The following is a 26,338-nucleotide window of genomic DNA, read 5'->3' as shown; positions in this document are numbered from 1 at the left end:
TTCTCACTGTATTGGAAGTTTGAGAGTCATCTAAGTGTAAGGATATTATTATGAAAATCATAAAATCTCAGTATCAATAAACAGCGATATATATTCATAAAGATAATAGATAAAATATATTCATAAACAAAACCTATAAATAAGATTAAAATGAATCATGTCATAAAAACTAACATTTTCCTTAAAATAAATTCACTTTCTAGGTCACTTTCTGGATTCTTTCTGGACCTCAGTGTATAATCAGGCTGCAGTGTTCAGTGAAGGGCTTCCTTTTTAAAAATGTACTTATTATTAGAGTAAATTTACCTGAGATCAAAAGTCTTAAGGAAAAAATAATTCTGACACTTGTTATGAAAAGGAAGAAGACTACTCAGGACTGTTACAACAACTGTCAAAACTATCACATTGAGAAATGGAAAAATGCGAATTCATAGACCAAAAATCATACTGAGGGAATTAGTGAAGGAAAAATTACTAAGGAGAGAAATCAAGTGTTGGGGAGTGTTGTTAAACTCAACAGAGAAGATTATTGCTGAATACTGTCTAGAATGACCAGCTAGCATTAAGGGTTTGTGTAGAGTAGAGAGTTAAATTAGCTGTAACAGGCTGGAGGAGTCTGCATAAAGTAGCCTAGCAAATTGTTGCCTAAAAATAATGAATGTGTCAAGGGTGAATAAGAATGAAGAAGCAAAGCTTCCTTGAACGGGGGCTCAGAGTTTGATTGTAGTGTGTTCCAGGCATATCATTTGTGTATCTTTTAAGTACAGAATTATGCAGCCATATCATGGAGTTGCATCATCTTATTATTGGAAACAGAATTCGACAAACAGTGGTTTATGTTGGCATAGGTAGCATCAACTGCCATCCCTGGGGTCTGAGAGACAATATTAGACAGAACTAGAACAAATTATGTGAAAGTTATAAGAGAGCTCTAGGCAGGGTAATACTACCATGACCCTTCAGCATCAGTACAGTTAACAACTGAGATCTTGGAGTGAACAGCAAGAGTGGCATGGCAGCTAAAAGAATAAGTAGTCCTGATCAAGAAGGAAGATGAGCTACATCCTGGGATACCCAGATATCTTGAATAGGTAACTGAGATTCCTGATCATAACAGTGATGTCTTGTTAAACTGTTCTTATTTTACCTACAGACTGTTGAAGCATAGTAGTTTTACTACTGAAAAAATAATGCCAAAGAAACAAAAGCTATTACTATTTGTGTAATAAATACATAAACAGAATACAATATGGTTTTGAAAGCATGATGCTGGGTCTAGGTCAACATCGACACGTAGTAAATTAATAAACCAATTATTTAGAAAGCAAATAATCTAAAGCAAACACGATAGTCATACAAAATAATGTTGTTTCCCCAGGTTTCCATTTTATTATAACAAGAAGTTTTATTAATATGAAAATAATCATAGTGACCTTGCATTACAATAAAATTAATATGAATCAAAATATACTAATACTAATAAAATATTCTTCATATTGTAGATGGAAAAAGCCAATATATTTCCTGCAAATGTCTTCTACATTGAAACAAGTATACAAAAGAACACAATACTCAACATAGTTAAGATTATAGAATTAATGTCTCTCCTAATTTTCATGATCCAAAATTTAAGCACACAATACTGAAGAGAAATATTCAATATGGTCAAATAAATACATAGATGTATGTTTTATAATGTCAAATACTTTAGTAGCACATAGATGTACATACTCATAAGCATGTACAAGCTTGCACACATTTATGTATAAATACTTTTAATGATTTATCTAAGCAACATATAAGATCCATCTCTATATGTTATGGTAACCTGAAAAGGTAAATTTAATATAGTGTTTCATTTTGAATAATAACGTTGGTTTGCTTGTCTCAGTGAATGATGAAATATCCCTTAGTTTTTCCACCTGCAGGAATTACTTGATCAGAGTCTATATGTTGATTTGAGGGTGACAAATACATAAAAAATTAATAATGTGTTTAGAAAATATAAAATATGATAATGGTGACACTAATTTCTCTTAAGTGATATTAAACCTGTTGCATATTTTATAAATGAACTGAAAATACCATGGAAAGGGAATACATTAGTGTCTCACAATTTTTCCTGTGTTTATTTTCAGAAGCTAGTAATCTAAGCACTTCTTGCACTGCATGCTGGTTCAGCTGGAAATGTTAATAATATTTCTATTCTTTAAGAATGGGAAAGACTACAACATTTCTGCTATAAAGATGATTTATTAAATGGTAAATGTTCCCTTTTTCATTACCATGCATTTACAGGGGAAACAATCACTGAGTGGGAAAAGAAACCATATAACAAGTGGTTATTTTCAAACAAAAAGAAGGTCTTGCTTCACTGATTCATGGCATGGGCAGTCTTGAAGATTCACAACATGCATATATATATATATATATATATATATATACACATCAAACAATAGATAGGCATCTCCATGTGTAAATTGTTACACAGATATCCACACATTCTTTCACACATAACTCTCTTCTAAACAACACAGGTATCCCAATGAAGAAAGAAACACATGTAGCACACAGGCATTGTGCATGTGCAGTGTGTACTTCCACCACCCCATGGTCCACCACACACACACAATGGATTAGTTATCATTCACAGCCAACAGAGAAGTTTGAAGACTTATTCTCTTAAGAAATAAGTTCATTAAATGAAAAATTATGCTATTTATAGAGGTATAGGTATTGCAACCTTTGCCCAGCTTCCCACATATTTATAGGTCTTGTTAACATTTTCCATGTTAAATAACTGGCTCATTTCTTTCCTAAAGATGATTAACAATGCTATATACACAACATAAATTTAATCATGTTCCTTATTGTCTTTCCAGACTCATCATCATACGTAGGCTATAATAAATTCAATATGTATTTGCTAAATGAATAAATCAATGAATAAATATGCTGATGGAAAAAATAATGGAAACTTGTGTAGCATTGTGGACCTATAAAAGAGATATATAAAAGCTATTTCTGGGTAAAAAAGTATCAGTGAGCTTATCACAGGGGTGGAGAGAAGGAAAATGGAAGAAAAATGTGGGAGGGGGTAACAATGTTCAAGAAAAAAAATTGTACTCCTTACCTTATTTTGTGTGTGTAACTGTGACCCCCTCTATACATCACCCTGAAAATAAAATTAAATTAAAATGGCTTTTTTCTAATTAACAAAATAACTGCTTTTTATTCTTTTATTTCCATAATTTTTCTTTAAAAAATCCCCTTTCTTTCGTCTCTGTGTAATTCTAGCATATCAGGTGATTTATCCATGAATTCCCCATCTCCAGACTCTCACTTGGAAATCATCATGCAACATAAGCATATGAAGGCAGTCTTCTTGAGGCAAGGATTTGACCAATTTACTACACTGCTTGAAGTTCATCCATTCCCTGACTGCTGTATCAACAGAATAATTTCTAGACAGCTTACCTTTATATTCAGATTCACTGTAGACATGGTTGCATAGCGTCTTTCCAGCTCATCTACTCCTATGTCTCTCTTAATCGGCCTAATCATATCTACTTATTATCCCTGTAACACACATTGCACTTTTCCACTTTGGTATTTCTGCTCACACTGTTCCCCTTTCTAAAATGTCATCCTCTATGCTCTATGCTTTCCTTTGAGCTCATAAGGCTCCAGGACATCTTTATGCTACAAAGATCTCCCTGATGGAAACGCCTCTTTTCTTCTGAACAAGCAGAGTGCTAATGACCTGCACCACATTTATTAACGTAAATTCATGCTACGACACTCGTTCCATGTCATAAAAATATGTCATCAGCAAACTATTAACACTTTTGGGGAGAATCCTGGAGGAATTCATTAGAAAAGTTTATTTGCAACAAGGCTTCAAGCAGTATTGGAGAAATGCAACATTGGTCACAGAATCAATGTCCTACAAAGCATCTAATGGAACAGATAGTCTGACAAAACTATTATAGGAAAACACTTGACTGTAACAATTTTACATGTATTTCCCACCTGGTTTATCATTTTGTTTTTCCTTTGCAGGTAAAATGTTTGCTTCTTTGTGTTATTTGTAGAATATTTAGATTATAATTATTGTGCTAACATTTTTGGTACTATGTTACTTTTTAGTTTTCATTTGTTACTGTGTCTTGTTTGTTAAAATTTCCAATTTACCTCATCTTTATCTTCATCCTAAATTACTCTATCCCACTATATTACTTTCCTTGTATTGTAATTAATTTGAGCAAACTTGCTGGCTAAAACATCAAAATTAGTAATTGTGGAGGTGAGAAGTGTGAGGAAGGTGTTAGCAGGCTAATACCAAAGAGGCAGTGCTGCACTCCTTCCTGAAAGAAGAAAGAAGTGCACTGTTTTTGTTTGTTTGTTTGTTTTTGCTTTTACTTTTGCTTTAGTTTGCTTTTTATTTTCCATTTTTCAGCAGCCAAGATTATCCTCATCTTTTTTTTGGGGGGGGGGCAATTGGCTTTGTTCCAAAATGAAGTAAGCAATTACTGAATGAGTCTTTCTAACACTTCATAAACGTCCAGTGATGACTGAATTAGGAGTATAAGGCAATCCAACTTAACCTCCCTTCTCAAGACAATCAGATTAGCCACCTTAATTTAATCTGTTTTCAATTTTCTTGTGGTTTAGGTGATGGACACCTCTGGACAACAGATATCTTAAGTTTTGGAACAACCTGTGTTCTGGTTTTAGTTATAAAGTATAATCAAACATAATTACAATCATAATTACAATGTTTGCTGAGTGTATAATTCATCTTTCACAGATTATAAATGGTTAGGCAGTAAGCTCTGTGACTAATAGTACCTGAGATAGATTTTATCCAAAGCTGATGTTTATTTTATTTTGCTTTATTTTTCTTTTTTTTTTTTTTTTGCCAGTCCTGGGCTTGAGCTCAGGGCCTGAGCACTGTCCTTGGACTTTCTCAAGGCTAGAGCTCTACCACTTGAGCCTCAGCACCACTTCCAGCTTTTTCTATATATGTGGTACCAAGGAATCGAACCCGGGTCTTCATGCATGCTAGGCAAGCACTTTAACCACTAGGCCAAGTTCCTGGCCCCTTGCTTTATTTTTCTATAACAGTAAAAACATTTTACTTCGGGACTGTTTCAGTGTGGAAAGAGAGGACTTAGTAAACAAATCACCTAAATGTCAGATACAGTACGGACAAGTGGGCAATTATAGTCGAGGAGCAGGATTGTGGTTTGATGGCTAGAAACTTAATGAAGTGCTAGTCATTTCTGACTAAGTGACCAATTAAGACTTGCTGAAGGAGGCCAGGGTTGTCCTGTTATCATCTGCATAAAGGTAGGGGATTTTGACATGGATGTTGCTTAAAAAAAGAGAGGTTCTTGCTAAAATTTGCAGAAAATAAAACTGGATTCTGCAAAGGTGGATGCAACGGTTGAAGTCTAATTGAATAGAATGTTTCCAAGGACTCTGTCTATAAAGTTTGGTCAAGGAGTGTAACAAATATTGCATTGGAGTGTTTGTGGAGGGCAGAGTTTGAGGCAGAGAGAATAGGATACTTTTATAGTGTCTGGCTAAGAGGAGATTGGGTCCAAACTCAAACTGTGACATTTATTTTAAAATTTCACTGTAAAGGTGATGTGCAGAGGGGCTAGAGTACATTTTGTTTATAACAATGTCACCCCCTCACTCATTTTCTCCCAACCCCCCAAATTTATTTCCAACATAGTGTCTTGTGAGTATCTCTGCTGAATTCATTCATCCTTTTTGATTTTGATACATCTGCTTACACTGGTTTCCTTATTAAAATGTGTAAGCCCTATTCCTCCCTTTCATATCATTAGACACTAGGGCAAGCTTATATTCATGACACAAAAGTATGTAACAGAATTCCATAGCCATAAACATTCATATTTATAGGCACTCATAGCATATTTTATAAATTTCCACTTAAATTAGTTGACATTAATAATACTTTCCTATGCAAAAATTCCCACTACATTTTCCTTTCTGTTTTTTCATACTGCCTCAATATAGCATAATTACATACATGAAGCAGTATTTATCTGTACAAACACTCATTATTTAGGAAGATTGACCATATATCTGCTAAATTTATATTTCTAAGATTTCTGGAAAAGCTAGGAGCTAGGAAAGTTTTACAAATAAAATCTCAAAAGTCTTGATTGGGAAAAGTTTATAAACTATAATCATGATATCAGTTCACTGCCTGCAATAATAATAAATGATTTTATTTAGCGTGGGAACTATTTTAATAATCTAGAAATGTGATCTTAACTAAAATAGTAAGATCAGGATATCTTAGATTCATTTTATTGTTTTGCGGTCCTCTGCTCCAAACTGAATAAATACAAAACATATTTTACCAGTCTGCGTTTATATTTGCTAATGTTATTTGGAAAACACATGAAGCAAATGCTTTTAAAATACATGAAACCTTGCATCCATTATTTTTTATAACTGACTACATAACTCTGATTTGGGAATTTAGAGTGGGAGAATGGGAAATTATAGACTGGATTAGAGCAATGATTTTCAAAAATATTCCTGAAGACTATTCAAACTCTTCATGCCTAGGTCACATATCAAAGAAATTAAATTTAAAGCAGATTCTAGGTCACACTTGAGAATAATAAAGTTAGAAGCAGATTCCAGTGGATAGTGGAGTTAATAACCATCCATGTAGATATAGTAAGGTCATAGCAATAAGAATTTATGAGTATCTAGGCAAATCAAAATGAATCAACTTGTTTATCTTCACTTCTATAGTATCACTAAACTTGCAACTAACTCTATTATATACAGATTAATCTTTTCAACATTTATCTTTATCTTTTTTAAAGAAATTATCTCTAATCTGAATCATCATGGAAGATTTACCCTCAAAATTTAGTAAATGATCTATATAATCTTACAATTTTTCAAAAGCTTCCCCTTCCTTCCTTTCTTCCTTTTCCTTCCTTCCTTCCTTCCTACCTTCCTTCCTTCCTTCCTTCCTTCCTTCCTTCCTTCCTTCCTTCCTTCCTTCCTTCTTTCTTTCCTTTCTTCGTCCCTTCTCCTCTTTCCTTTCTTCATTCTTTCTGTTTTCTCTTGCTGTGTTGGAGTTTGAACATCAGGGCTTTGTGCATGTTAGGCAAGAACTCCATCACTGAGTTCCACCCCAATCCTAATCAAAAACTCTTAATTTAATTATGTGTTTGTAAGATATATTTAAATTGGAGATCAGAGAGGTAATGGATCAAGAGCTAAATTTTAAAATCCAAATAAGATAGTGAGTAGAAATAATTAATCACAGATGTTGACATTTCTCTCCAGAATTAGTTGAGAACTCAGTTTATATATGATTCACTTTTATGAGAGGAAAATTATTACTTTCATTTTTAATGTTGGAGAAGTAAAATTAAAGAAGATGTCAGAATTGACATAGGTCACATAACTCCTAGATCGAAGAAAAGGCATTACTTCTCAGTCAAAATAAACCACCCAGAGCTAATGCTCTTAACTATTATACTATAAGAAAAGATAAACCATAATATAACCAAGCTTACTGAGCAGGGGTAGGGAGCCTCTTGGGGAATATTTTTCCTAGATGTTCTTCTATTTCTGCTAAAGAGACAGCATCTCACTAGAGAAGGAGAGAAATACCATATTCCCCAAACATTACTAGGCAGCTGCAGGAAGCATTTTGTAGACATATGGTATTTGTATAATTAATGTTTAACTTATGAATTTGCCTACAGTTGCAGAGTTACCAGTTAGAAACCTGAAATTTTCCAAGCTGAACATGTACTATTGCTCCCTTTCTCTGGAAATAACAATTCAGTATTTGCCTAGTTACTTCCACCACTTAACACATCTTCCATTTGCCTGACAGACAAGTCATTCTGATAAAGTATACCTGTAAGTAATAAGGGAAACCAATACTTGATAATAGGTCATAAAGATTGTTTCTGTATCATAATTTCAACATAAAGAGTATATATCATTATTAAAACTACAATGTAATTATTACTGAATACAGGAACTCATAAGCAGCTGTGTTCACCTTGGCCAGGATACCCCAAATTTTAATAATAATAAGGTTTTCCTTTTTCTTTTTATAATTCAATATGGAAATTTATGAGTATAATACTTTTGATCAATATCACCCTTTCCCTCATTCTCCCCCATCCTTCTCATCCCCATTCAGTCCCTAAAGTTAGCTAGTTCCATGTTTACAAATGTTCATTAATTATTATGACTGTATTCTCACTCTTTCTCTTTGTATTCATCTGCTTTGCCCTAGAGGAGTGGTTTTCAAACTCTATTCTGTCAATCTGACTAGTCTAATCCCTTTAATTCCTCTTAGCATCTAGTTTCTAAAAAACAAGAGATTCATTGCTTGTTCTTTTTTTATTCTTCCTCCATTGATTAGAAATTTTCTTTCTGGCAGGTACATTATTTTCAATGAAACGATCATCAAACAAAATAAAACACAACTTTCATAAGTTTTTTTTATTTTATTTTTTAATTTTTTATTGTAATTAATAAAAGGGTTACATGATATTTGCCAGATAGAAGGTGCATTAATTCACATACATTGATAACCTTTCACATGTCTTGGTACCCATTACCCTCCCCACCACCCCCCAACCCGTCTTGGTTTTCTCCCCTTCCCTATCAAATTTCAAACAACCAAATACAAATAGATTCACTATATCCGATAACAAAGTGAGATACTGTAACAATATGAAATACCCAAGGGACAGCAAAGGAGATGAGAGACAACATAGTACATTAAGGACAACAATCATTCATTATATGGCTTTTGTTTCAATATCCTGGAGGTCCTTTCAATTAGCTTCATACTATATGGCCTTATGTATCAAGATTTCGCTCTATTGCATATCTCTGCTAGTAGAGCCCAAGGTTTCTACTGATTGTGACAAATGAGGGAAACCATTGAGCCTAAGTTCCTTTGAGTCTGGCTTACTTCACTTAATATGATTTTTTCTAAGTCTTTCCATTTCCTAACAAATGGGCGATGTCATTCTTTCTGACAGCAGCATAGAATTACATTGTGTACAAATACCACAACTTGTTGATCCACTCATCAACTGAGGAACATCTAGGTTGGTTCCATATCTTTGCTATGGTGAATTGCTGCAATGAACATTGTTGTGCTAGTGGATTTAGTATGCCCTTGTTTCTGGATGGTTAGGTCAATGCCAAATAGTGGAATTGCTGGGTGATTGGGGAGTTCTATGTTTAGCCTTTAGAGGCACTGCCACACTGCTTTCCATACTGGTTGAACGAGTTTGCACTCCCACCAACAGTGTAGTAGTGATCCCTCCTGGCCGCATCCCCTCCAGCATCTGTTATTATTCGTTTTCCTGATCCTGGCCATTCTAACTGAAGTGAGGTGGAATCTTAGAGTTGTTTTGATTTGCATTTCTTTTATGACCAGAGATGTTGAGCATTTCTTCATGTGTCTATAGGCCATTTTTGTTTCTTCTTCAGAGAAGACTCTTTAAGTCTTTGGCCCATTTTTTAATGGGATGGTTGTTACTTTGGAGATTAGTTTTGGAGTGATTCAATTTTTTCAGTTGTTGATATATTTTAGATATGAGGCCTTTGTCCGTTGTTTGGTTGGTGAAGATCTTCTCCCACTCTGTAGGCTACGTAATTAATTTACTACCTATGTCCTTTGCCATACAAAAGCTCTGCAGTTTAATGCAGTCCAACTTATCCAGCCTTTCTCTGATTTGTTGTGATTCTTGGTCCTTATTAAGAAAGTTTCGACCTGTGCCAAGGAGGCCTAGTGTATCTCCTATTCCTTCTGTAAAATTTTCAGTGTGTTGGCTTTTACCTCCAGGTCTTTGATCCATTTGGAGTTAATTCTAGTGCAAGGTGATAAAGAAGGATCCAACTTTAATTTTCTGCAGGTGCTTAACCAGTTCTGCCAGCACCACTTGTTGAAGACGCTATCTTTCTTCTATTCTATTTTTTTGGCTCCCTTGTCAAAGATTAGGTGGCCATAGGTCTGTGGGTCCTCAGTTCTATTCCATTGGTCTTCAGGCCTCTTCTTGTGCCAGTACCAAGCTGTTTTGAGAATTATAGCTCTGTAATAGAGTCTAAAGTTTGGAATTGAAATTCCTCCAGCTCTGTTCTTTCTGCTAAGAAGTGTTTTTGCTATACGGGGTCATTTATTATTCCATATGAAATTTTGAATTTCCTCTTCTATCTCTTTAAAGAATGCCATTGGGATATTGATGAGTATTGCATTGAATTTGTAGCTAGCCCTTGGCAAGATTGTCATTTTCACAATATTGATTCTTCCAATCCAGGAGCATGGGAGGTTTTTCCATTTTCTTAGTTCTGCTTTAATTTCCTTTTTTAGGGTTTTAAAGTTTTCATCAAAAAGGTCCTTTACATTCTTAGTTAAGCTAATTCCTACGTACTTTATTTTCTTTGAGGCTATTGTGAAAGGAGTTACTTTCCTGATTATTGCCTCGTTCCTCTCACTGTTGGCATAAAGGAAGGCAGTTGATTTTTGAGGGTTGATTTTATAGCCTGCTACTCTTCCAAAGTTTTCAATCAGCTCAAGGAGCTTGAGAGTAGAGTCTATAGGATTCTTTAAATACAGAATCATGTCATCTGCAAAGAGGGATAGTTTTATTTCCTCTTTCCCTACTTGGATCCCCTTTATGCTTGCTTCTTGCCTTATTGCACTGGCTAGGAATTTTAGTACTATGTTAAAGAGGAGTGGAGAGAGTGGGCATCCTTGTCTCATTCCTGATTTTAGAGGGAATGGCTTTAGATTTTCACCATTAAGTGTAATACTAGCAGTGGGTTTCTCATACGCAGCCTTTATTACATTGAACAATGTTCCATGGATTCCTAGTTTCTCCAGAGCTTTTAACATAAAGGAGTGTGGGATCTTGTCAAATGCCTTTTCTGCATCTATTGAGACAATCATGTGATTTTTGTCCTTGCTCCTGTTGATGTGTTCAATTATATTAATTGATTTGCGTATGTTGAACCAGCTTTGCCTCCCTGTGATGAATCCAGTTTGATCATAGTGTATAATTTTTTTGATGAGTTGTTGTAGACGGTTGGCCAGTATTTTGTTGAGAAGTTTTGCATCAATGTTTATCAAAGAAATAGGTCTATAGTTCTCTTTCTTTGATGAATCTCTGTCTGGTTTGGGGATGAGGGTTATACTGGCTTCATAGAATGAGTTTGGTAAAGAACCTTCATTTTCAATTTCGTTGAAGAGCTTGAGGAGTATTGGTGTGAGCTCTGCTTTGAAGACCTTATAGAATTCAGCTGTGAATCCATCTGGCCCTGTGCTCTTTTTAGGTGGAAATTCTCTAATTGCCATTTCTATTTCAGAGCTTGAAATAGGCCTGTTGAGTTGGGGTAGCTCTTCTTGGTTCAGTGTGGGTAGGTTAATAATGTCTAGGAATTCATCCATTTCTTCTAGATTCTCAAATTTGTTGGCATAAAGGTTTGAGAAGTATTCCCTAATGACATTCTGGATCTTGGTAATTTCTGTCAGGATATTACCATTTTCGTCTGTGATTTTGTTTATTTCGGTATGCTCTCTTCTTTTTTTTGGTAAGATTTGCTAAGGGCTTGTCAATTTTGTTAATTCTTTCAAAGAAGCAACTCCTTGTTTTGTTGATTCTTTCTATAGGTTTTTGGATTCCAAATCACTTAATTCTGCTTTGATTTTAATAATTTGCTTTCTTCTACTAGGATTAGGGTTGGTTTGTTGCTCTTTTTCCAGGAGCTTAAGGTGAGACATTAACTTGTTGGTTTGCGATTTTTCCAACTTGTTGTTGTAGGCACTCAGAGCTATAAATTTTCCTCTGAGTACTGCCTTTGCTGTGTCCCAAAGGAGTTGGTATTTTGTGTGCTCCTTATTGTTAAATTTCATAAACTGTTGGATTTCTGTTCTGATCTCTTCTATTAACCATTGGTGATTCAACAATGTGTTGTTCAGTCTCCATGAGTTACATGGTTTTTGTTGGTGGAGATGTGTGTTCAGTTCCAATTTGATGCCTTTGTGGTCTGAGAGTGTGCATGGAATAATTTCAGTGTTTCTGAATCTGTCCAGGTTTGTTTAATGGCCTAAGATGTGGTCTATTTTGGAAAGTGTTCCATGTGCTGCTGAGAAAAACGTATATTGTGTTGTTGCTGGGTGGAATATTCTGCAGATGTCTGTTTGATCTAGTTGTTCTATATAGTTTCTCAGTTCTAAGGTTTCTCTGTTGAGTTTTTGCCTTGTTGATCTGTCCATAGGTGAGAGTGGTGTGTTAAAGTCACCGACAATCACTGTGTTTCGATCTATGTATGGTTTCAGTGTAAGTAATGTTTGCTTGATGAAGTTCAGAGCTACGGGATTGGGTGTGTAAATATTTAGGATCGTTATATCTTCCTGGAGGAAAGATCCCTTTAGTAGTATGTAGTAACCTTCTTTGTCTTTTCTTACTAATTTTAGTTTGAAGTCTATTTTATCTGATATGAGGATGGCAACTCCAGCCTGTTTATGGGCCGTTAGCTTGATAGAGTTTATTCCAAGCTTTCACTTTCTCTGTAGTGTTGGTTTTGTTGCGACATATTGTTGCAGCTTTTCCCTGGAATGGAATGTTCTTATTGTTCCCTCAGTTATGAATGAGAGCTTAGCTGGGTACAGTATTCTTGGTTGGTAATTATTTGACTTAAGGGCATGACATATATGCTTCCAGTCACTTCTTGCTTGCATGGTCTCTGCTGAGAAATCTGGGGTTATTCTTATTGGTTTCCCTTTATAGGTTACTGATCCCTTTTCCCTGGCTGCCTTTAGGATCTTTTCTTTGGTTTCTATTGATCCAGTTCTGATTACGATGTGGCGGTGGGATGTTCTTTCTGGTCAGGTCTGTTTGGGGTTCTAAAAGCTTCTTGTATCTGGATGGTCCTGCCCTTCTGGATATTTGGGAAATTCTCTTGAGATGATTCCCTGAAGTATATTTCCAATACCATTGACCTCTTTCTCCATGCCCTCCTCAATACCAACTAGCCTTAAATTAGGCTTCCTAATTGTAACTTGGACCTCCTGAAGCGCTCTCTCATATTTCCTAGATTTGGATTGACTCATTTTCTGTTCTTTCTCTATAATAACTAAATTATCTTCAGCCCCAGAAATTCTCTCCTCTGCATTGTCTAATCTGCTATCAAAGCTATCTACTTTATTTTTCAACTCCCTTGCTTCTAATTGCTCATTTTTGATGCCTTGCATCTCTTACTTTGATCATGTATGGATTTCTTTAGCTCCTTGAATTCCATTTGACTGGTTAGCTCAGTAGCTTTATTTTCTTTGGATATTTCCTGGAGTTCAGTCACTATTTTATTTGTGGATTCTATGAATTCATCCATCTTTCTTTGAAAAACCTTTATTATGGCCTCCTTTACGGCTTCTTCTTTTTCACTTATCACCTTATTAATGGTATCTTCTTGTTTAGCTATGGCTTCCTCCATTATCTCTTTCTTTATATTTTCACATTTTTCATTAATGATGTTTATCAATTGCATTTGTGTAGCATTTGGAAGACTCTCCTCTAGGGTTGCCAGTGACTGCTGCATTGTCTGTTTACATTGGGTGGGGGATGTTGTTTCTTGATTTGACATTTTTCTTGAGTTTCTTATGCTGCCCATTTGAAAGTGGGAGGAAGATTAATACTAAACACGATTATAGTTTTTCAGATATAACCAACCTAGACCTCTGTAGCTGGCAGACACTAGATGTTCACAAGTTTTGATTGATGTTATCACTCTTTCTTTTTGTGCAGTTACAGACCAGTCTAATACATCCAATGATAAGCGATTTATACCCAAAACAATAAGCCTCTCAATCCAATCTCTATTGTCTTTAAGTCCCTCTGAGCCTAGAGAATAATTAAACACCTAGATATACAGTATTGCTCAACAGCCATCACGTGTAGATCTGTGCAGTTTAAGGGTTGAAAGACAAACCGTGGTCCAGTGATAGAATAATAGAATGAGAGAGGTCAGGGAGGTATAAGAGGATTAACGTAGGAGTGTGAGAATGTTGTAGTAATGAAGAAAGGGTATAGCGTAACGATAACTGATCTAAGTTGGTAAGTAGATAGCATATGTGAGTACAATGTTTGGAAAGTATTAGAATAAAACTTATGTGTTGCTGCACGACTAGCTCTTAACCCAACCAGTGGCCTCACAGTGGACCATGGGATGGATCTGCGAGCTTCTGTCTGAACGCGGTTGGCAGATATTTTCCTGTGCTGCTTCCAGGGGCGGCCCCAAGCCAAGCGTCTGGGGAATGAGAGTTTCCAGGGGCTCTCAGCAGGACCAGCAGGAGAGCCCTCTGTTCCCAGGGGCGGTGCCCAGCTGAGAAGGAGGGCTCCAAGAGCAGAGCCGCGCCTTTTTGTTTCTCAGAAGGGGAGCTTGGCTGCTGGTTGGCCCTTCATATCCCTGCTGTGTTTCCACTGCTTTTTCAGAGTCTGTGACTGTGGGGGGCCCCTCTGTGGTGTCTTGCTCAGGATTCCCAGCTGGAGGATGCCCAGCTCAAGAATTGAGGGGGGGCAGATGCTGGCTCCTATTTTCCCGCACCCCCTACCCGCTGTTGTAAGGTAGGCTCCCAGCGCCCTCCACTCTCCAGATCCAGTGGCCTGGGAGAGGAGCCTGGTGGGCGGGTTGGAGCTGGGACAGCTCAGCCTCCCCTGGTGGGGTGCTGAGTCTTAGGGTCAGCCGCTTGTCAGTCTCCAGTCAGAGGGCTGGGGGTTGAGCCCGTTGGGTGGGTGGCAGTTGGGACAGCCCGGCCTCCATTGGTGGGGTGCTGGGTCTTAGGTAGCCCGCCTGTCAATCTCCAGTCAATGACCTGAGGGAGGGGGCTGTTCAGGGAAGGGACAGGATTCTAAATTTCTTGCCCCCCTGCTCCCGCCAGTCTTTCTCGGGCGGGGTGTTGGGGTCTGAGTTAAGTTCTATTGCTTGGCACGAGCTCTGCTTTCCCGATGTGTTTGGGGATGCACTCATGCCTCTGCGTTCCGTCTGGGGTGCTCCACGGTGGTGGGGAGTCTTTCACTCTCCTCGGGTCTCCACCACCACCTGTGTTCTGTGTCTTGGTTCCACTGCTTGTTGTTCTGGTTCCGTGTCTGGGTTCCGCTGCTTCCGCCGTTCGCTGGCCCGGTTCTGTGATGGTTTCTGCAGCAGTTGGGCTCCTGGCCTGGCTCCTTCCACTGCTGCAGCTTTTCGAGGCTTGGAGCCGGCGGAGAGAGGTGGGGGAGGGGTCCTCGCATTTCGAATTCTTTGAGAAAGTTGGATGTAAGCTTTATCTGGACTTCTTTTCCGGTTTGAGTCCTTCTCCGTTGCTTTTTGAGTTTGTTGTTGTTGATTTCTTAAGGTAGTTGGCTCGTGGGACTCCCTGTTTCTCTCTTTTTGTGAGAGAGAGCTAGGCAGCGTCCCTATTGTCTCGGCGCCATCTTCCTTCTCCCCTATCATAAGTTTTTATGAGTGAAATATCTTCCAGTATATGATCACAAAACTCATGGAAAGCGTAGGACTTCTGCATGAGTTTCTGCAATGCTGCCTTAGATTGATCCCCAGGATTGTCATAACATTTTCATATGAAATATCAAGGAATACACTGAGTAGGCACTGTTGGGGAAATTCAAAGCCAGAAACTGTGACAGGTCAAGAGTTCTAAAAAGAGCATCCTGTTGCTAATGATTTTTGGGATAGCACTTGTATTTGTTGTTGCTCTTGCTAATCCTTCATTTTGCAGCATGAATAACAGCCATGACTAGAATCCAAGGAAGACATTCTATTTTCTAGGAAACAGTACCAATAAAAGATCTGAGACTTAGTCTGAATTCAAAACAGCATTCCAAGAACATAAACTGAGCCAACATGAAGGATGGTGGAGAAGGATGCAGTTTAATAGACACATAAACACCAGTGAATTGGGCTGTATGCGTAAGGTTATATTTATCCATTTGTGTCAAAAAAGGCCTTAGCTTCTATAAATGCATTGGTTTAAGTAACTTTATTAGTAATAATAAAGAGAAAACAAAGTGAAAAGCAAAATAAAAAAAGGATACATGGAAAAACTTATGAGAAAGAAGGCAAAAATAGATTGAGGTTAAGACAGAAAGTTATACTAAGAAGACTTTCAGCTGAAGCCAAGGAGAAGGAGGGTTATGAAGATGTTGGATAAGATTCCAGTGTTGAACTTCACGCTATTTTTTATTATTGTTAAGAATAGGTATATTTTATTACTACGAAGATGAACTGTCTTAGCCATACCAGCATATGCTCTTCAGTATGACTGACACTCTCAGAAGCCTAGGTGTTCTTCGATAACACTTCAAAAAGTCTACAAAATATTTGTTGGAAAATGGTAGTGTTAGGGACCATGGTAGTAGTAAGTCTGACAAACAGTTTTGTTTTTCTCATACATCTCTTTTTTACTTCATCAGGCTTAGGGTTGACACAGTCACTTACCTCCAGGACTAATTGTCAGAGAGAGATGTGAAATAAATAATTTTAGGTATATTCAGTTGCAATCCATAAGCACACAATAGAAGATCCATACAAGAATACAGCACCGCGCCAAAGATCAGATAAATGTGTATGCTTGCTCCATAGTTCATCAAAAGAATGAATGTCTTCTGCTTGGCAGTTTTTTAAGAACAGAGAAGCCTGGCGAAATCAAGAAGTTAAAAACCCACTTTATCCTCCCTTCCCTATCCGACTTCAAATAACCAAATACGCATATATACAATATATCTGATAACCAGGTGAAATACTGTGACAATGTGAGATAACCAAGAGACAGCAAAAGCGATGAGAGATAACATAGAAGGGAGGAAAACAAGATGGGTGGGAGGAGGAAATGGGGACTAAGACATGAGAAAGGGTATCAATATATGCGAAGTAATGCACCTTCTACCTGGTGAATGTAATGTAGCCCTTCTATTAATTACAAAAAATATGAAAAAAACACTGTATCTGAAGAACCAGAGTAAGTGACAGAGGCTGTGTTGGAAACAAAACATGGGCATTTCTCTAAATTTTAGGGCTCAGAGTACAAACAGCTTGATTCCTCTCTGAAAACATATAAACACAATTCTACTAGCTTTAAAGTAACTGAAATTCATAAACTACATAAATTGCAATTATGGCAGTATCAAACAGGTTTGACTTCAGAAATGAAGTGAATCACTGGGCCACTATAACAAGCTAACAATTTTTAAAACAACAGTTTGCCTTAGAAGTGGAGGTCTAATTTGGATGAAAGACAAAGGCGGAATGAAGACACTGTGCCTCTTTTTGAGTAATTGCTTTTGTTATTAATGAGAAAGAACACATCCTGTTATCTTTAAGTGGTATTACAATATGTGGGAGCCTCTAACTAAATCAGAAAGGGATAGTTAGAGGATACACAACTATTTGATATATTGCCTTATGAAGCACCATTGTACTTACAGAAACCAATAAATAATATTACAAAATGTAAGGATACATATAATTAAACCTAACTGAAAAGATAAAATAACTAGTTCTCCTACCACTACACCTTAACTTTCAAGCTTGGACCTATAAATATGAAACAGAGTCTACTTCTTTATGCAGGTGACAAGGTTTTCTGAAGGATAGGTTTTAGTTCTTAATAAATCAACACAAATGAGGGGAATATAATGCAATATCTAAGTTAAGAAATTGTATAGCCATAATAAGAAGTTTCACCCTCCTTGGGAAGTAAATAGCTGCAAAAAAACATCTATGGGTGAAGGAAACCACAACTTTCCTTTCTCCCTACATAATTCCACCATTTAACCTTGCATTACTTGATCTATTCTTGTTGAGTATGTGTCTTTTATTTATATAACACTGTGAACTGAACAACAGTAAGAACTATATTTCTTCCATGTTGCTATCTATAGCTCACAATGCTTATCATCCCACAGGAGCTAAAGTAGCAATGATAGCATGTGTTCAGCTTTGTCAGCCTCAGGTGAATCATACAATTGTGTCTTGGATTGGTTTTATATTTTCATTTTTCCTCTCAGGATTTTCTACCAATTGCATTCAGGATTTTCAGGGGGAGTTTCTAAACCAAGGGGAGTCTAATTTTAACACTGTAGATTTAAACAGTTCATATGCACCTATTTATGGAAAAATCACTAGCACTTAAGCTTCTGTGGATGAAAAGGTGAATATATTATAATTTTCATGAGCTGCAGAGTTAAGGAGAAAATTTCACTCACCCCAATGTTCTGGTAGATTTTGAAGGAAAAGTATGTGAAGGTCAAGGAAGGCATCTCAAGAAGTAGTATCATGAAGCATGGAACTGAATAGAAAAAGTGGCCTTGCCACAGGAATGGTAGCCTCAGCTTGAGAAATGAACTATAGTCTAAAGATTGAACAAGAGAAATGATTTTCTCCTTTGAAAGATATCTGAAAGTAGGATAACCTATTTATTCTAGTGCTACCATTTGCTATCTAAAAATCTATGCATTGAATCAAATTCTTGTGAGCCAGTGACTGTGGGGGCTCTGAGTAAAAGTAGCAGAGTGAGTTGTAAATATAAATTAGATCATAGTTGTAAAGTTTCTCTGTTACAATCCTTGGTACAAATGACTTTATAATTGTAAGCTTCATACATCACTAAAGAACAACAGAAATTGGGACAAGGACTTCAAATGGGTTAGTACTATAAAATACTTTCCTATTGATCAAACATACTAGAATGACACTAATTTGAAGTTCAGAGATATTCAAAGTTAAGAAAACCATGGAGCAGGTCATTAAAGAGGCAGGAATAAAAATACTACAGACAATGTGAGAAAAATTTATTTAGAAATGCAACAATAAGGTTCAGGTAGAGGAGATAATTACACTGATGAGCTTATAAGCCTGGTGTCTTCTGACTACTATCTCTAGGTGAGGATATGAATCTATATTTATTTATCATTGGTTAACCATACAAGTCTGCAATTAGATTAGGTGGACAATGGGAATAGCAGTTGAAAATGGCATCAGTGACTTCTATAACTGTAAGCCCTCTGTTTTTAGAATTTTCAAATAAAAATTATAATTAAAAAAGAAGATATTAACAAAATTTGAAAGTTTCATGAGCAACAGGAAAGCATAATTAAGTAGTGAGGGTTTGGCTCAAGTGCAAAGCCCTGACTTCAAATGCCAGAACTATTAACTAACCAATCTAACCTGAAAACCATGAATAAGAATCAGTCTAGAAAAGAAGCTACTTGTATTCTTTCTTTGCATATTGTGATTTTTATTTACTGACAAAATATTCAGGAGGCAGTTGGGGGATGTGGAGTAGACTCTTCAGAATGAGAGGTTTGGTGGGAGGTGATTTCAGAGTCTGCATAAAGTGCGCAGTTGGTATTTCGGTAGTGAAGGATATCACAAAGGGTGAAATTGTTAGAGGAAAAAAAATAGATGAAAAGGTAGACCAAAGATTAGGCTTTTACCAGCATTAAATGTTGACAGTGTCAAAGGAAGAAGAATCTGGCAAGGTAGAGTGTTTTTCAGAGAATTGCTTTATAAATATATATCAGGAAATAAGACAACTGTACTTAAAAAATGACAACTTATTCACATTTACTCGATTTTTATGGAGAGATCTTCATCCCAATTCTGGGATGTAAAAGGTAGCAATGTATTTGGGTGTTATACATTGCTTTTGGCTCCTAAGTTAGAAATGGAAGATCCATTATTTGGATTTGAATTTTTTTTATTTTAAATGTCATGCACTTTACTTATTTTAAAAGATGAACACAGTAAAGGCTGCAGAAAACATTATTCAGTTTGATTTTAGGGAAAGTGTTATGCACCTTTCAGAGAACAAAAGTCACATTTTAAGGGACCAAAGCCAAGTATGAAAATGGCTTAAAGACAAAAGAGAAAGTATTTATCAAAACAAGTAATAAAGAAAAATAAACTGTGATGGAGGGAAAGCACATATCTGTTTTTCAAAACTTTGTTAAAACTCCTCTTTAATTCAGCTTCCCAGAGAGGTATTATTCATTTTCTTTGTCAAAATTGTCTTAGCTAAGTTCTCCAAAGTAAAACTTAATATATATGAAAATGGATGATTTTGGCTATCTATTAATATTTATTTGTTATTTTGTGTGTGTTGTATCAACTTTGGATTCTTCCACATTGATGATAATTTAACACTGAATATTCTTGATGATGTTATCATCAAGATTTACTTGGAAGTATTTACTCCAAGTATTTACTTGGAGATATAAGTTGGGAAAGGAGGAAATTGAAATATGGCTGGGTGCTTGAGAACAGAAAAGAACATGTGAGAATTCTATTAGAATCATAAGTACTATAGGGGAAAGGGAAGTTCTATAAAGATACAAATATCCCATGACTCAGCAGCTCAATTGAGAGTTTCTTTGCTGAAAATAAGGTGAAGGTGTGATTTGATGCAGAAATACTTTCTTGAACAATAGTAGATCATACTGAATAGAAAGTACAAGACTGTCAAAGTTTTTTTTTTCACTAGTGCTGAAGCTTCTTCCTGGTCCTCTCACAAACCTATCAAAAGGACAGCCTATGACTTGTACCTGTAGCTTGGAACTTTCCATTCTTCCTCAAGCTTACATATTTATCTACTAGACATATCTTCTTGGATTTCTAAACTATTTAAAATTAAACATACCTACTGACACATTATTGATTTTCCCCTATTTCCCAAGCCTTTGACTCCAGCGTATTTTATACTTTTCTCTGTTTCAAGGTAGATAAATGTTTCAGCTTTTAATCCCCTGCATGCTCCGCCCCTTGACTGATCTCCCTTTCTCTAGTTCTCTATATCTTTCCTCTCATTTTCCATCTCTTTCTTCCACACAGGTCACCTACACTTCATTGTATTTAAAATGTATGTTGTATTCTAATCTTTTGTATGCCTACTTTCCTTATACTTCCAGGTCATCTGTATTTTTCTTACATGATTTACACAATAGCTTCCAGCAAAGATCCCTGATTCTTCACTTTATCACAATTTTCAATACAGCAGACAGTGGGGCAATTTATTACAAGACAACTTTATTTCTTTTGTTCAAAACAATGCAGGGGATTCTCTTCTGACCAGAGAAAAAGACAAATTTGAAGTTGAACCATAAGTTGAGCCATGAATTTACCTTCTGTGTAATTTCTAAGTGAATTCAGTATAAGACTGTGAGTTGTTTGATTATTTCTGAGCCCTATATACATTTATACTTTTTAAACATTGTTATGCATCTACATTATTTCTATATCAATTTATACCATATAAAATTTAATCAATTGAAAATTCATATTAATGGAATTAACTTTGAAATAGACTTTTCTTTGGAAAACTAAGGAGAATGAACTCTTTAAAGTCAAGAGAAAAAAGGAACTATTTCTCCAATATCAGGGAATAATGGTTTTTGCTAATTATAAATTTTAACATTGGTGTAACCTTGGATAAATCATTAATCCACACTTTATTAAAAATACAATCAAGGTCTTATGTTAAAGTTCTTTAAAATTATGAGACAAAATTAAGTTCTCTTTATTGACACCAAAATGAATATTTTGTTTGTTTACTCTAACATGAATAAAGACAGGTGAGTATCTGTAACTCTTGATCAAAAATTTATTTTCTATTGTAAGAAATAAGATGCATGATTAAGTTTTAAGGGATAATGTATGAAGGTTTGATTAAATAAGTTGGGTCAAAAATATGACAAAACTCATATTTATTACATGTATTAAAGATTATTTATTGTTATGAAATCACCTACTTCATTGCCTGGCTAGATAGATTTGAGAGACTTCTCTATTATTTCTTTCTATACACTTATTCATCTTTTCTATAATTATTCTCCCTTTTCATCTTAATTTTGTATTAAGGATTTTACTATTCCTTTAGAAGCATTGCTCTCACCCCTCAAAAAATTGTATCCGGTTGATAATCAGTATACCTACTTTTCAGACTCATCTAATATACAACATTTTGAAAACTTTACTTCAATTTATTTAGCTTAACTTTGAGCCAGTTCCATATTTTAAAATATTCTACTATTTCGTTGAATATAATGGATATTCAAACTACTTTAATCTATTGAGAACTAATTTACAATGTATTTTATATGAGTACATTCTACAAATATTTATTATTTGCTATGCCCTAACATTTGCCAAATAAATTCCACTTAAATCTTTGTGCTTGCTGAGTAAATGCTCGACCACAGAGCCCTCCCTGTCTCTTGCCGTTATTTTAAGTTATTTTAAGACAAGTTCACCCTTTTGCCTGGGACACCTTAGAGCATATATCACCTATTTATGTTTTCCACTTCAGCTAGCTTAGTGAGCACACATTTCAGTTTTTCCTACTGTGATGAGTTCATGCAACTTGTATGCTCAGGATGGCCTTGATCTATACCTTCTCAATTTCAGACTCCTGTGAAGCTGGGATAACAGTGTACGACTGTATCCAGGAATTCACTGAAAGAAGTACCATGATGTATATTTGCTTTGGCTGACTTCAAATTGTAATCCTTTCAATCCTCACCTTCTGATTAACTAGGATTACAGAAATAGCCAATGTTTCCAGCCATCAATTATTTTTATATCCTCATAATTCCTACTAAAGCACTATTTAAAAATTATATAAATTCATGTAATCAATCTATTAATTAAATGTAATGGTAACTTTGATCACTGGTCTTATGTATGATCAATATTTACAAATATATGATGAAATAGTTCTCCTTTCAGAAGAGCTGAATTCCAGTTATATTATAGGTCCTATCTCCCACCCTGAAAAACTAGTTAAGAAAGTAATCATGGTTTACCTCTAACTAACTTGCTAGAAATCTCAAACAGGCATATGATAAAAACATGCAAATCTTAAGCTTGGATTTTGTTAAAGCAAGTTGAGCCTTAGCATTAACCGTGGCAATTTATCTAGACACAGTTTTTAAGTTTAAATAGATGTTTGTTGTCTAGGTTATTTTAAGGAAGAGCACTAGAATGGTAACTACTTAGCACCAACTATATGTTATATTCTATAGTAAGATCAAACCTATTGGCTATAGTAACAGTAACTGCTGTATTGAAGTAGCTCCTGTGCTTTTAAAAATAATATGTCTCATCTGCAAACACCATAAAATTTCCAGGAATGCTAGTACTCTAGACGTGTAAATAATATTTTCTAGACATTGTTTTCTCACACCCAGATGGGGCATAAAGATTCTTTGTCAGAACAAGAGGCCTATATTTTAAAACAAAATATATGGGCATGATTTCATCAACCTAAAACTTTATAAAGACAACTTGCATCCATTTATATGCTTGCAGAAGTTCTAATAAGCTTGTTTAATTCCTATTTAGTTTTTTTTGGGGGGGGAGGGGTCATGAGGCTTGAACTCAGCCTGGGGGCTGTCCCTGAGCTCTTCAGCTCAAGGTTACTGCCCTACCCTTGAGCCAAGCCCCACTTCCCATTTTCTACAGGTTAATTGGGAAAAAGAGTTTCAAGTCCTTTTGTGTCCAGGCTGGCTTTGAACTTGATCCTCAGATCTCAGCTTCCTGAGTAGCTAGGATTACTGACATGAGCCTACACTCATTGGGTAAAATATGATGTTTTAGTGCAGATATTTTGTGGAATGATCAAATGTGGCTAATTAACACCACTTATTTCAAAATGAGAGCCTTTAAGTTCTTTAACCATTTTGGACTATATACTATTCGTTTTATTTACTATAGTCTGTCATTTTTAAAATGTACACTGCTAATGAAGAACTAACATAAACATTAATAATTTCCATTAAACATTTAGTTTCTGATTGCTAGAAAGTGTTTCTAGAACTAGATTTACTCATATTCACTTCTGACTAACCTTAATTGTTTTCTATTTCCTTTCCACAAAGACCTAAGAGACTATGTCTTCCAAAATCAAATATTACTATCCTATCTTGTCTTTTGTGTTCTCTTGTTGCTTCCAGTCATTAAGCCTAGAATTGTTTTTGCATTACTCTTATGTTACTTTGAATTAAGAAGAAGACCTTGAAGAGTCTGTTTTTCATGTCCCATGTCAGCCACAATGACCTAACATCCCAGTACATTCATATCTATATGACCTAAGCAAAATTGGAAATGACCATCAATTCATGTCAGCCTGTCACAAATGCCCTATAAGTAATGCATCTTGTGTTCTGCCAATCACAGAAGCCATAAATGAATCTCCCAGACAGCTACTTCTGAAGTTTCTGAAGAGGCATATACTATGTCTCAGTGATTACACATATTTGTATACTATCATTTGGAGCTGGAAACACATACAGTGCTCTATGAATCATTATTGTTCATGCTAAGAACATTACTACTCAATCAAACAATATCAATGATGGCTCTGGTTTATTCTTTGCAACTGAAAATGGCCCATTCAATTCCCAGAATAGCTAATAAATACTTGTAAAATACATATTAATGTAACCTACTAATAAACTGTACTATAGAAATGTATAAGAATAATATAGCAATACCATTACTATGTTCACAAATAAGTGAATAATAAACTACTTTTTAGAAATGACCTCAATCTTAATTTAAAAATTAAGTTTAGAGGTTTTCCTTTTTTTCACATTTTCATGTGAGAAAGGGCAAACTAAAAATTAGTTTTATACTGCAGTGCAATGCATTAAAAATTGAATTTTCACACTTTGGAATTGGGGACTTAACAGTTACTGAAAATGACATTAATATGATAATGATATGCTAAAAGAGAATCTTTAATTTCTTATTTCTTCTAGCCTGAGCATATATTACACTCTTTATTTTTTCTCACTACCATGCATAGAAAATAGCCTCTAGTCTTTTAATGAATTTGTGATTCATTGATCACTATCCATTCTAAATATACTGATCATATAAATCATGTCACTATTGGTATATAAGACACATAAAGGAGAGATCAGTGGAAGATGGCGGCAGTTCAGGGTGAGACATACTGAGCTCCTGCCAAGATTTATGTACTGGCAGTGCAAATGAGATACTCTGTGTTTTAGAGGAAACAAGTAAAACTGACAATAGCCATTGTTGAGGAGTTTATGATCTCTAAGTTTGTATTTCAAAGATATTCTTGAGTTTTCTTTTTAAGGCCTCTACCTTAGTTTTCAACTCCTCTTCCTTATCTCTTCATTTCCTTAATTCTAAAATTGAGTGGGCTATACCATTAAGACATGATAATCCTTCTCAGGGAGCACACATGCTGAGAAAATTATTGGAAAAATGCTGATGTGTCTTTGGCAGATAGTATGAAGAAAATGATAAATGTTATCACGATGACATTCATGAATAGCCTAATCTAATGGCCAGGAATGCATACTCTAGGACCTAGAATGCCGGTGTCCAAATTGTTGCTATACCAATTATTACTTGAATTATTTTTGACAAATATTGAACATCAGTTTTTTGTGTCTACAGGTATACATGAATTTGATATAATAAATAAATGAGTGACTATAAATATAGCATGAAGCTAATGATATGACTATGTCATGACAATATAAAACGAATGCTGAAATAAAGAATAAAATAATACTGTGAGAGAAGTAATGTACCTACTTCCTGGTGAATGTAATTGTAACCCTTCTATACATGACCCCGACAATAAAAAATAAAATTAAAAAAATAAAATTAATGAAAAAATGAAAAAAAAAAAAGGGCCTGGAGTTTGGCCTAGTGGTAGAGTGCTTGCCTAGCATGCATGATGACCCAGGTTCGATTCCTTGGTACCACATACTTAGTAAAAGCCGGAAGTGGTGCTGAGGCTCCAGTGGTAGAGCTCTGGCCTTGAGAAAAATCCAAGGACAGTGCTCAGGCTCTGAGCGTAAGCCCAGGACTGGCAAAAAAAAAGAAAAAAAAATACTTAAGTCATGAGATTATTGTACACTTTAGATAGATAAGTATATGCTAAATTTGTAGTATGTTGTTTAGCACATAGTAACTATTCAATACAGCATCGTGTGTATTGTTCTTTTGTACATAATTCTAACACTCTTCCTTCAGGAGAATTTTTACAAGTCCAGAGAAATCTTTATATTCATGTATTTATTCATTTTTTTCTTAAAAATGTTATGCTACTTGCCTATTTAATAATCACCCATTTTATGCTGTAAACCAAACCATAAACAAAGCTCTTGAGACATGGCCATGCATTATGACTATGGCACAAGTCCAGTCTACCAGATGACATTAACTCATGGTAAAAGATGGGTCACAATCACTTGCCAACTTA

The sequence above is a fragment of the Megascapheus bottae genome, chromosome 11 (genome assembly GCF_031878675.1).
Source record: "Megascapheus bottae isolate mThoBot1 chromosome 11, mThoBot2.hap1, whole genome shotgun sequence".
Taxonomy (NCBI): Eukaryota; Metazoa; Chordata; class Mammalia; order Rodentia; family Geomyidae; genus Megascapheus; species Megascapheus bottae.
The sequence above is the reverse complement of the archived record's forward strand: the minus strand, read 5'-3'. Positions refer to the sequence as shown.